Genomic DNA, 13307 nt, shown 5'->3' on the forward strand with positions numbered 1-13307 from the left:
TAGACCATGCACCATAGAGCCTGGGATCCTCTTTGCCCCCAAAACAGATTCTTCCATACAGTAACCCTGCAAAGCAATGTTTTCATATTGATTAGCTATCTATGATTAGCAATCGGGTGTCATAGTCTCTCTTGTCTTCTGGCCTCCATACATACTGTTCCTTCTGTTTAAACATTATCTTCCACCCCATCCACACCGCCCAATATCCCACCCTCTGACCACCAACTCACCTCCCTTTCTTTGGTTAACTCTTACAGCCTCTAGCTTGGATATCATCAGCCCTAAAAAGTTTCCCTGACCCCTTTCCTCTCGGCTGGGTTAAAGGTCTTTCTTGTGTTTTCCCACTAAGCCATACAATGACCCATTATATCCCTCATCAAATTGCACAGCAAGGTGGTTATAAGGGAGCCTGTAGCACCAGACTGCTTGGGTTCAAACCCTGGGTCCACCACTTATAGGCTGAGGCCTAAATCAAGTTAGTCAAGTGCATAACCTCTCTGTAACCCTTACAGCATATTATCTCATTGAAATTCAATTCCCTATGAAGAGTGTTACCCTCACTTTACAGTTGAGGAAACTGAGTCTCGGAAAGGTTACATAACTCATCCAGTGTAACACGCCTTGGAAGCAGAGATTCAAAGCCAAGTCTTAGAGGATATTAAAGACAACAGTTTTAAGCACCATCCCAAACTTTCTCAATCAAGTGATACTAAAGGTTCTGCTACTACCAGGGAGGAGTCTGGATAGATGGAGTTGGGTGTGCATTTCTGAAAGAGATCAGGCAGAAGTTCTAAGGGATAACGAACTGAAAACCTACCCCTGACACTGTCTTCCAGGCAGGGAAATTCCAGATGACAATTCTAAGAAACTGTTTGAGAGCCATTAGTTTAAACATTACATTTAGTGATACACTGTCCAATTTTTTCCACTTCTATTTTCATTTTCATTAGAAGTAGCAGAGGGAGGGAGAGAGAGAGAGATGAGTCATGCTGACAGAGGACCCCAATCCTTCTTTCCCACAGGAGTTTGGAATATGTTCCCCATTTCCTAGAGAACAGAAATGATAGGAGTTACACAGAAATCCACAGGATTTACAGTTGAAGTAAAAGGTGGTAAAGCACAGACCTTAAAAGCATGGGTTTTGGAGTCAGAGCTAACCCAGCCGCTTCATAGCTCTGTGACCTTGAGAAAGAAAACTTAAGAATTCAAGTTTTCTCCAACCAGAGTTAAGCTGAGTATTCCAAGTCAAATGGGTGTGTCAGCCAGATAATCAAAACAGGGAAAAGAGGAATACAAAGATGAGGGTATAGTGTGTGTAAAGACAGTTTATCCTGTCCATCTGGTAACACCTCTAGATGGTGCGGGAAGAACCCCACTCCTGTTCAGCATGATGCATCTACTTCTACTTCACAGATGACCCCCAATCCTTCACTGGTAAATATATTGCTGTAATTTCATCCCAGCTGTTTGTTTAGAGGTTTTGAGTGCTAAATTTTGATGCTGAGGTTAAATGATCCTTTGAAAATAGTTTCAAGATGCCCTAACTTGTGCAGCAACTAAAAGCGAATAATTTAGTGTTGTAAGCTTGTCTAGGATCTTCTTTTAAAACTCTTTCCTCCATCAGTAATACCTCTCCAGAGAGCTATATTGTAATCATCTTCATTTTCTATACTTTCAGAATCACCCTTACTCACTGAGGAAGAGGTAAAGGAAATGCAAATGCCTTTGTTGATTTGACACATAATCTCATTTTCTGAAAGTCAATTCGTAGGTCTTTTATAGGACCAGCAAACTGCTTGCTACACAATTAGTAATGGTAACAAGAGAGGCTGCAGAGGGAAGCAATCTAAGATGAGGCTTTGGGAATGGAGTCACATGGTCGGTTTGGACCAATGGGAGAGTAATGCTGGGCAGAAAGTCATGGAGATCTACCAGGAGGTCCCTGGCAGGCAGAATCCAGTCCTTGAATCCCTGCTTGATTGCAATGGTATTGGACAGACTCCTGCATGTGATGGGAGCCTCTAACAAGCTGGCACATTCTGCTAAGCTTGTGTTAGTGCCTTGACATATCACTTGATATTCTGGCCTGGGTCTATCTGGTCTATCTGGTCTATTCTATCTAGGTCTATTCTGGTCTATCACTTGTGTTAGTGCCTATAATATCACTTGATATTCTGGCCTAGGTGGTAGGACAGAGCAGTTGAGAAATATTGAGTTGATCCCCCTTCCAACAGCATCAACTGAGTAAATGAAAGAAACTACACAAGTAAAAACAAAATTTTATTTCTTCATAATTGCCCATATTTTAGGGCACGTACAATGATAAGAAGCATGGAAGCATTTTTTGGCTTTTTATTTTTAATTGTGATATCAAAACATTTTTTGGTATGTAAGATATTTTAAATTATTAGGTAACTAGCCGGCACTCAGGTGTTACTGGCACAATTCTTTTTCTACCATTAAGTATATAAGTACTCGCTCAAATTCACGGTCAGTTTTACACATAGAATTGTACCTGCGAGAAGTCCCATCGTAATCAATGCCTATAGTTTGAAGTATCTGTCAAGTGACTATTGACCAGGGCTCACATTGAAATTATTTGTCTTCTCTGTCCACAGCTTAACAACCCTGGACTGTGACTACCTGGTTCTATGAGGGACCACACTAGGACCTCTCCAAGAGAAGGTCATGAATGTAACATAGCCTAGATTTTGAGTCGGATCTACCCAGAGATCGTTTTAAATTTGACAATTTATTCTGTCATCTTCAAAGGGCATATGTAGAGGAAGGAAAGAACCCAGAAAATTAATTTTATTCACACAGATAATACTAGGTTAATAAAGTTTGTTCACAGTTTTTGTCCTCCTCATTATGAATCGTGAGGACATAGCATTGTACTTAGTGATACAGGGCTCTTGGATTCCCAAGACTCTTACATTTTTTTTTATTATAAAAGCAGTGGCAACACTAAAGGACATTTTAAAGAAAAGTCATCCTTAATCCCAACACTTCATCAAAAAAAAAATTTATTTTTACTATATCCCCATTCCTATCTTTAGTTTACATAATTGCAATCATAGAACACATAATTTTTTATAATCTGCTGCTCTGCTTCACTCTCAATTGCAAATATTTTCCATGTTGATATATAATTGTTGTGTTTTTATTTCATTTTTTCGTATACAAATCTATAATTTTTCTGGCTGCATAGTTCATCAAACACCGTAACTTACTTAGGCCTCTGGTAATTTGGACACTGCATTTGTTTCCAATTCTAACTTATTTCAAAAAAAAAAAAAAAAAAAAGCTGCAATAAATAACATGGAAGTATAGTTTTCCCTTAAAATAAATGCCCCGAATTGAGATTTGTTAGATAAAGGTAAGAACATTTTTTGGCTTTTGACCAAAACCATTAATTAGCAGCTCTGGATGAGCCCTTGATGAAAAGCTTTGCCAGGTCTCCTCTCTTCCGTCTAGGATCTGACTTCTCTGAGCTCCTGAAGTCCCTTTGGCTCTGTTGCCGCCCTTGCACTCCCAGCCCCAGCTCAGGCGAGGGAAGGGTGCTGGCCAGCACTGTAAGATTTGGCTAAGCCAATCTCAGTCAACTTCACACTTCATTACTTTATCTCCACCCTCATTTCTTTCTAAAGAAATGCAATTCCTCATAATGAATGGGGTGCGTATGAAACTTGGTTGTGTGGTGTGCGCGTTTTAAAATTCACAACTATGGCAACTGAGCAAGATATCCGAACTATGGATGTTACTGACAAACCCATGGGGCTAATGCTACTCCACACACATTGAATAGGATTTGGTGAGGAGCAAAGAAACTAAAATATGGGAAGTACCTTCTAAACAGCAAAGGAACATGCAAAAACTTTCATTACTATGCAGCACCTCTAAATTTACCTTTACACATGTAGTATAATGGAAAATATATATATTTGGGCTTTGTTGCTGCATCCTGACACAGAGATCCTAAAACACTAGGAATTTCCTGAGGATAGAATTGATAGGAGTGCCTTTTGTTATTTATAACAAGCCACTTCAGATGAAACCTGGGTTTATGTTAATGAGGTGACTCTCTAGAGGCCCCCAGATAATCTTCAGGATGGAAGATGGTCACTGGAAAGGCCAAGCCATGATTAGAGGATTGGAACTTTCAGCCATCACCCTCACTTACCAGGAGGGAAAAGGCGGCTGGAGATCGAGTTCCATCACCAATGCCCAGTGATTCCATCACCCATGTCTACATAATGAAGTTTCTAGAAAACTTCCTGAAAGATAGGTTCAGAGGACTTCTGGGTTGGTGAACACATGGAGGTGCTGGGAGGAGGGTATGCCTGGAGACGGCATGGAATCTCTGTACCTCTTCCCACATAACACCTCACTCTGTGCATCTCTTCCATTTGGCTGTGCCTGAGTTGTATCCTTTACAATAATTCTGTAATAGTAAGCAAAGTGCTTTCCTGGGGTTCTGTGACCCTGCCCCCGGAATCAGGGGCCTGTCCTGATTCGAAGCAAGAGGGATTTAATCAGCCCCAGCTCAAAAATAGGAAACATCAAATACCCTCTGGCCTCTCCAAGCCTTGACTTGGAGCCCATTGTCATGTTAGAATCAGACAAACGTGGTTTCAATGCTGGCTTTGCTTGTTTTTACTGTACGTTCTGTGAAAAGTTACCTCACCTTTTTATAACTTAGTTTATCTCACCTAGTAAAGCAAAGACAACAATAGTTATCTCATAGAACCACTGTAAGATTTAATGAGAAAACATAATTATAGTAGCTAACAGGGTATAAAATGAGCCAGGCTCTGTGCACAGCTCGTTACACGGATTTATTCATTCTTTCATTTGACGCATCTTTATTGACTACCTACCATATACTGGGCACTATTTTCTGCAATCTGGACTAACAATAGTTAATATTATTGAGCACTTACTATGAGCTGGGTACATTTCTAAACAAGTCGTTTCTTCTATTTTTTTCAGATTTATCGGGGTATAATTGGTATACCAAAAAAACTGCACATAAGTAATGCATACAATTTGGCGAGTTTGGACATATGTGCACACTCATGTTATCATCACCGCAACCCAGGTGGTAAATTCCAAAAGTTTCCTTGTGTCTATCTGTTGTATAATAAATTATTTCACAACAGTTCTTGCTTCTAAATAGGCTGAATCTTTACAGTACCCTTCTGACTTTCTTTAATCCTCACAATAACCCCCCAAAGGGGTAACATATATCATCTTCCTCTATTTTTACAAATGGGGAAATTGAGGCAAAAAAGATAAATAACTCACCCAAAGGCACACAGCTAGCTAATAAATAGAGGACTCCATAGATCATACTCTAAACTATTCAGGTACAGTGTGTGAAGGAAATGGTTAAACTATATAAAATCACCAATATTCCATTACTGATCCATACAGTGATTTTATATGCTTTTATCAATACCTTTTTAAGGGGACTTTGTAGAGCCTGAAATACAAGCAGGCTTCAGCAAAAGGTTTTTTGTATTCTCTTTTGCTTTTTGTTTTGTTTTGTTTTGCTTTGCTTTATTCATTAGAATAACCCCTCTGCCATATTCCCCATACCCAATTTTGACTTTGTCCCCCAGGTCTAGTATTGGGCCTCTGTCTTCTGTGTGCCTGAACTGGGTCCTGGGCGTAGGCTTCCACCTTTCTTTTAGCCCATCAGACCTCCTGACTCGGTCCCCAAGAATTGGCATCCTGAAGACCTTGCATTAATTACTATGGGGGACATACATTAATTACTATGTAATGTTAATTACATAGTAATATGAGTATGAAGATTATCTACTGAATGCTTACTCTGTAGCAGGCCCTGTTCTAATAGTTATTTATGTACTTAATGTACTTAATCCTTATGTACTTATGTAAGAATCCTTAATTCTGAATCCTTAGAATAATCCTATCAGGTAAATGTTATTATTTTTCCCTTTTTATAAAGAAAGTGAGGGAAAAGTTAGATGATTTGGCCACATTTGCTCTGTTCAAATAGATATCCCTGTCCAGCTGCATTTCCAGACATCACTTGATCCAGATTCTCATTCTGTATCACTCTAATCATCTACCTATCTGGACCCCTGTGTCTCTAGGTTCTACCCGCTCCCACACCCTGTTTCCATTTTTGTCTTTTTCTTTCCATATCTCATTCTGCTGACCACTGTGGGAATCCTTGAGAACATCCCTAACTCCTGCCTCACCCCACTTGGCCAGTCTAAGGCACACACCAGACTCCTCATCAAACCAGACCCTGAGCTAAACCCAACCCAGACGTAAAACCTGCCCAGCCTTTTCTTGAATAGCTCTTCAGGACTTAGGGTCTTTGCAGCTTTCACGAATTAAAGCTAAATTTAAAATGCTCAAAAGGCTTCGGGGAATAAAAGAGGTAGATCAACTTTAAAAAAATAATTCAACAGCCCAGATGTACTCTAAACAACTAAGGATATGATATTTCCTGGGGGAAACTAAAGTAGTTTTTAATGCTTATTCATTTATATACTTTGAGAGAGAGAGACAGAGAGAGACAGACAGACAGACAGACAGAATCCCAAGCTGGCTCCATGCTGTCAGCACAGAGCCCTAGGCGGGGTTTGATCTCATGACCTGACCTGAGCCAAAATCAAGAGTCAGAGACTTAACCAACTGAGCCACCCAGCATCCCAGAAACTACAGCATTTTTAATTATTTCATTCATATTTCCACTCAAAAGAAATTTACCTTGTATCTGTTCTACACTAGACCCAAAACAAAGTTCTGGGGACACTGAGATGAATAATGAAACAGTGACTTGTCCTTTAGGAATTTCCAGTCTAGTGTGGAGAGTTAGGTCTGTGAACAAAGCATTTCTACCTAGTGTATTAGTGTTAAGTGCTTCAATAGAAGGGGACACAAGCTGCCTGGAGGCCCAGGAGAGAAAGCAAACAACTCTGAGGTACACCATGGGAGATTTCTCCAGGGACTAACTCTTTAATATGAGAAGGGGCTACCTGCCTACTGTCAGGCAGGAAAGAGAGAAGAGCATTTAGGCATTACAGAAGGATAGTCCAGATAGAAGAAACAGCATGAGCAAGGATGAAGAAGTGTGTAGGAACTACAGTAATGTAGGTAATAATACAATAAGGGTAAAGCCTATGGCCAGAGAAGGGAGAAAGGAGAAGCCAGCAAGAGCTAGGTCATCATGGGCTTTGTGCCACTGGCTGAGGGGCATATGGATGATAGAGAGTCTTTTCAAATAGGGCAGTTACATCACCAGATCTGGGTTTGGGAATGGCCATGGCAGTAGTATGGAAGGTGAGTAAGATGTAGAGACTTTGAAAGTCATTGGAATAGTTCAGGCAAGAGGTAAGGACACAACAAAAGCCTCAACACTGGCTCTGGTTGTGAGATGAGGGAAAGGGACAGAGACAAGAACTCTAGGGGACAGAAGCCACTGATATCAGTACCACTGGGTGGAGCAGGAGTGAAAGGAGAATTTTGGAAAGACTCTTTTTTCTCCATGAATACCTCTATTTTCAAATGAGGATAATTTGATAAATTAATTATAGTCACTAGAATAAAAAATCAATCATCAGCCACTGAGCAGCCTTTTTATTTAGCTGTAAGATTGACTTCTATCTGTGTAAGAAAGGCAAATTTTCTCATAAAATCTCAGATCTAAGGGTTAAAAAGGATTTCAAAAGGTAATTGTTTTTTAACTTCTGCATTAATTGTTTATTGCTGCATTACCAATTACCCCAACACATAGTGGCTTTAAACAACAAATACTTATTATCTCATTAATTGCTATTGGTCAGATATTCAGAAGCAGCTTAGCTGGGTGGTTTTAGTTCAGAAAGTTGCAATCATAATGTCATCCATGATGCAGCCTGGATAATGGTGGATCCACATCCAAGATGGCTCATTTGCAGGGCTATTGGCTACACGTGTAAGTTCCTTTCTGACTGTTGGCAGGAGACCTCAGTTTCTTGCCATGTGGCCTCTCCATAAAGATGCTTCAGTGGCCTCAACACACTTCCTCCAGACTAAGTTTTCCTAGCCTTGAAAGTGAGATACTATCATTTCCATAGTATTCTATTGGCTTACCAAGGCCAGCCCTACCCAATGTAGGAAGAGACTACATAGAGCACAAAAACCAGGAGGGGAAGCTAATATGGGCCATATGGAGGCTAGCTAGGCCATTATGGAGGGTTATCCCCTGATTTCAGGTAAGTTATTATCATGAATCCCATTTTGCAGATGAAGCAGCAAAGGCTAAGTACGAAGACAATGCAGTGTGGTAGAAAGAGAACTTGGTCAGGAGTCAGACGGCTAAACCTCAATTCTATTGCTATCTGTGTGACCCTGAGGAAGTCACTTGTTTCTTGGGCCTCAAATTCAACTACAATATCAAGCTAGCATGTTTACTTCCAGGAGAGGAATACTGGGGCCTGACATTTGGGGCCCCTGAATGCCAGAAGAAGAGGCTGAGTAGGTTTCCTGTGGGTAGGCAGTGAGCCTTAAAGGTTTTTAAATGAAGAATACAGGGAAATCATTTATTCTGAGGCCATCTCTGGAAGCAATATGGAGAATTAAGAAGAAGGACCAAGACAAGAGGTTATCACAACAGTGACACATGATATTCAGGCACAAGAGCCCATTATTCTCAGCTAGTTGTGTTAGGAATGAAAGCACAGAATCCAAAAGTCTTGGGAACCCACCCATCACATTACTGCCCTATTTTTATTTGTGCAGCATTTACAAGGAAAGATCTACTCAGTGTCAAACAGCATGTAAATCTCTGTCCTCCTTCTGCTTTTTTTTTTTTTTCTGGAAGGACAACCTGTGTGCTGATGAAGTTCCTGGTTTTATAGTATAATTAATCTTTTGCCTTAGGACCCAGGATACACTGAAGACTGCAAGACCAACAGGGAGACTGAAACCATAAACAAGGTTGTTTCATTAGGTGGCCTGCATTTCACTTCAAGTCCTTTCTCAGACTTAGTGAAGGCTTTTATTCCAGTCCTGAAAACATGAAAAATAAAACAGTTCTAAATTGCAAAATAAGATATAGTCATCATGTAGGCAGAGAGAGGAGGAGGGGACAGAGAGACAAGGAGAGAGAGGGAAAGGAAAAATAAAAGAGTGCAATCTGGTATCCATTGAAAATATATGTCTGTTCTTTTTTTTTCTCCCTGAATTCAGAAGGAGTTTAAATATTTGCTATGTACAAAGTGCCAAAAATGAGCTGATTGGGTCTGTGTCTTAAAGACATAATGGAGACAAGTATGAGTTCAGAACTAAAGCTTTTACTGTGAGTACAGCTAATATTATCAGTTTAATTTTTTTCTTATTTGTAGTGTACATAAGGTGGGGGATATAAGCTACTTTAATAGCTTCTCTTTGAATAATAGGAATGTCTCCTATTAAATGCAACTCTGAAAGATTACAGCCATAAAGAATAATTTTAACAGCCATGATCCCCTGACTTCCCACTTAAATAAACTCTTTATTCTATTAATTATTGTATTACACCATAAGCTACAGAGATAGAAAACTCCCACTCTTTCCACAGACTCACTCATGCATAGAAAGTTTGCGATTGATGGACCAGTGAGGTTGAAAGGTGCAAATGGAGATGGAACATCCTAGGATTAAACATCTTCCCGGTGGGGGATTGGCACCTTTCCAGCATTTTTAGCTTGGCCAGGCTTTGCTGGGATGAGTATTCAAGGAAAGATGCTTGGTCTTGAGAAGAGACTGGAATAACCTGTCCCCTTCCTGAACCTCTAAATATGCCCCCAACAACTTTCTCTTCCATGATGTATACTCATATATTAAACAATTATTGACTTTGGACCTGGGAAACCAATGGATGGATGCTTTTGAAAAGCTATTAGTCCTCTAAAGAGTTTATTACATCCCATTCCTCACTGGGACCTCACTATCATCAGCTAGTCATGTATCTTCTCCTTCCCAATTCTTGTTCCCGACTGAGTGAGAAGATACTCCAGAGATACCTGAAAGTCTATCACCCCAAGCCAAGGAGGCTGAGAAACAACTAGTTTCTCCTATCCATAAATATGATAGAACTGTAAGACAACGGGTGGGAAGATTGGGGGAGGTCAGATGATGCAGAGAACAAAACCAGATACATAAAATTATCTGAAACTGGTTCTGTAGATTAAAAAGATTGCCTAATACCTTATGACCAGCAACTTCATTCTCAGGTAGATCCTTAAAAGAAAAGCACATTGGTGGTCACCAAAAGGCATGTACTAGCGTGTTCATAGCAGTATTATTAGTAAAGCCAAAAGCAGGAAATTACCCAAATATCTATCAGAAATATAATGGATCAACAGATGAATGATCTGCAATTACACAAAACAATATGGATAAATCTCACAATCATAATGTGAAGCAAAAGAAGTCAGACACAAATGAGTATATCCTGCACTATTCCATTTATATGAAGTATAAAAAACAAGTCAATCTAATCCTAAAAGTTAAAAAAAGTAAGCTGTTAAAAGTAAGGATAGTAACTAGGAGACTGGGGAGGACCTAGAAAATAGTGACTGGAAGTCAGATGTGGGGTAGCTTCTAGAATGCTTCTCAGGTTCTCCTTCTTGACATGAGTGCTGGTTACATGAGTATGTGTCATTTGTGAAAAGTCATTGAGCTAGGTACTGGTAATATGTGTATATTAAGATTCAAGAAAAAGATTTTAAAAATCTATAGCTGGGATTTATAGCTAGATTTTTCTTGCCTGTATTTTGATAAATGAAACGAAGAATCTTATGTATGGGAAACAATGGAAGGAAAGAATAATGAGTTCAATTTTTGGTATTATGAATTTGAGATGTGTTTGAAATGCCAAAGTAACAGTATCTAATAGACATTTAATTAAATGAATTGGTTGCTCAGAAGAAAAATTTGTAGGAGTGCCAGGGTAGCTAGGTCGGTTAAGCGTCCAACCCTTGATTTTGGCTCACACTTCATGGGATCAAGCCATGCATAGGGCTCCCTGCTTGGGATCCTATCTCTCCCTCTCTCTCCACCCCTCCCCAACTTGCTTGCTCTAAATAAATAAATAAATAAATAAATAAATAAATAAACAAACAAACAAACAAGCAAGCTTTTAAAAAAAGGAAGAAAGATTTGTATGAGAGCTTCATGAAAATAAAAAGGGAGCTTGTTCTTGCTGTCTTTTTGAAAATACACTGCCTAGAACTGACACACAAAGTGAATTATCCCTTTAACATTGGTGCTTGCCTCTGAGTAAACCCCACTTTTTTCTGTTCCTCATGGGTGTTTCTGCAACAGCATTTTCCTGATGACAACAGCTCCTGTTTAGCAAGAGGCTGGCTATTTTGAACTATTACATGCATATTCTCACGCAGAATATGAATGGCACACACAGGCCATTCTGTATTCTTCATGCACTAAGACAGAGACTGGGGAGGGCACACTGTGAGATTACCATTCCTAGCCTCCCTTGCAGTTAGACATGGACATGAGACTGGGTTAGAGACAATGTAATATGAGTAGAAGTGATGGATGCCATTTCCAAATATAACTCAGCAAAATCTCTCACATGTAATCAATCTTCTATGTGCTTTCCCTCCTGCCCTCTTGAAGCAGACATGCTTGGCAACCTTAGAAGTCACATAATGAAGGTGGTAAAGTCACAAGATGGGACTAAATCCCTGATGGTCTGCCATGAGAGAGCCACACAGTGACCAGGAACACCCATTTTAAACTTTATGAGATGAAGAAGTAAACCTCACATTCCACCTTCCCCCACTAGCCTTTCCAGACATTCCCACATGAAGATACTCTCTATATCTACCTTCTTCCCCAGAGGCTGATGGTACTTTATTTGCCCTTATCTCATTTCCATACCTTCTATTTTGATCAAGCATACCCTTATCTGCTAGACTAAGAAGCTGTGAGATGAGAATTGGCCCTTTAATTTCCAGAGGAGAGGCTAAGATGTTTCCAAGAACTTTTAGTCAGTCACTAATACTTGCAGAATGAATCAATAAATGAACACATGTTTGGAGGCATTCATGCAGATACAGATGAATATGAGTGGCAAGGGAAGGAGGAGACGCCTGATCTCTGAAGCCTGGAAAAAATGGAAGAAGCTAACAAACTACTAACTACTAACAGAAATAAAGTCAGAAAAGGAGAAATCAACCTGTGTGTATTCATTCATTTATTCATTCCCCTCATCCATTCCCTCATTTATCCCCTCCACTCACCTCATCCTCCCTTAATGAAAACAACCTGATCAACTCTTACAATAAGAGATAGCATTTGTTGAATATTTACATGTGAAAGATTGTGCTACGCACTTTTGATGAAGTAACTCATTAAATCTCCATAACAACCCAGTTAGGTGTGCACTCTGATTCCACCCATTGCATAGATGAGAAAATGGAAACTTAAATAAGTAACTTGTCAAAGTCACAGAGAGAGCAGTAGAGCAGAAGCTCAGACCCAGATGATTTTGGTCTACAGCCCAAGCACTCAATCACTATGCTAGAGCAACTCCTACATGTCAACTGTGATTTCCCTCAGTGGGAAGAGAAGAATGAGGACAGTCATTAAAACCTCATCATATAATAAACGAGTAATCTCATTACAATGTCTAGTGTGACATATAGTGGAGATGCACAAAATGCTGGTAAAGGGGGTGGAACAGAAAGGAAAGCTTGGGGGATTTCATCCAGAAGGTGGCATTTGATCTGTGCCTGGAAGATGGCTGAGGTACTTTTGTGCAAGGAGAAGGGGAATTCTGCAGAGAGTTAAGCAGATGGATTACCAGGAGCCAAGGCACATAAAGTGTTCCCATGTGGCAAAAGTGTATGACGCTTAAAGTTGGAAGGGGGTAGAAAGAAACAAAACTTTAAAGGCAGTTTGCATCCAGATCATGAAGATCCTCAATTTCCAAGTTAAAGGATTACTCTTTGGCTGATAGGCAATTAAAGAAGAGTTTCAGGCATGGATTATGGCATGATAAAATTTGTGTTTAAAAAAAAAAAAATTCTCCTGTGTTGTGTGGAGTAAAAACCATGGAGTAAAGAGACATGAGATCAGGGTGTATAAAGTAGTTGAACAGTACCTGCCAAAAATTCAGGTCTACCTGGAACTTCAGAATATGATCTTATTTGGAAATGAGGTCTTGGCATATGTAATTAAGGTAAGGACTGAGATGAGATCATATTGGATTAGAGTGGTCCCGAAATCTAATGAGAAGCTCTTTATAAAAGACAGAAAAGGACAGAAAGAACAAG

At 39.7% G+C, this 13307-nt stretch overlaps 1 protein-coding gene across 1 annotated transcript in view; it reads right to left on the minus strand.

Moving 5' to 3' along the window:
- Positions 1–13307, minus strand: part of LOC132663107 (uncharacterized) — a 514936-nt gene that overhangs the window by 384253 nt on the left and 117376 nt on the right. The gene's annotated exons all lie outside the window — the stretch shown is intronic.

This window comes from Panthera onca, chromosome D4, assembly GCF_046562875.1.
Source record: "Panthera onca isolate mPanOnc1 chromosome D4, mPanOnc1 haplotype 2, whole genome shotgun sequence".
In the NCBI taxonomy this organism is placed as follows: domain Eukaryota; kingdom Metazoa; phylum Chordata; class Mammalia; order Carnivora; family Felidae; genus Panthera; species Panthera onca.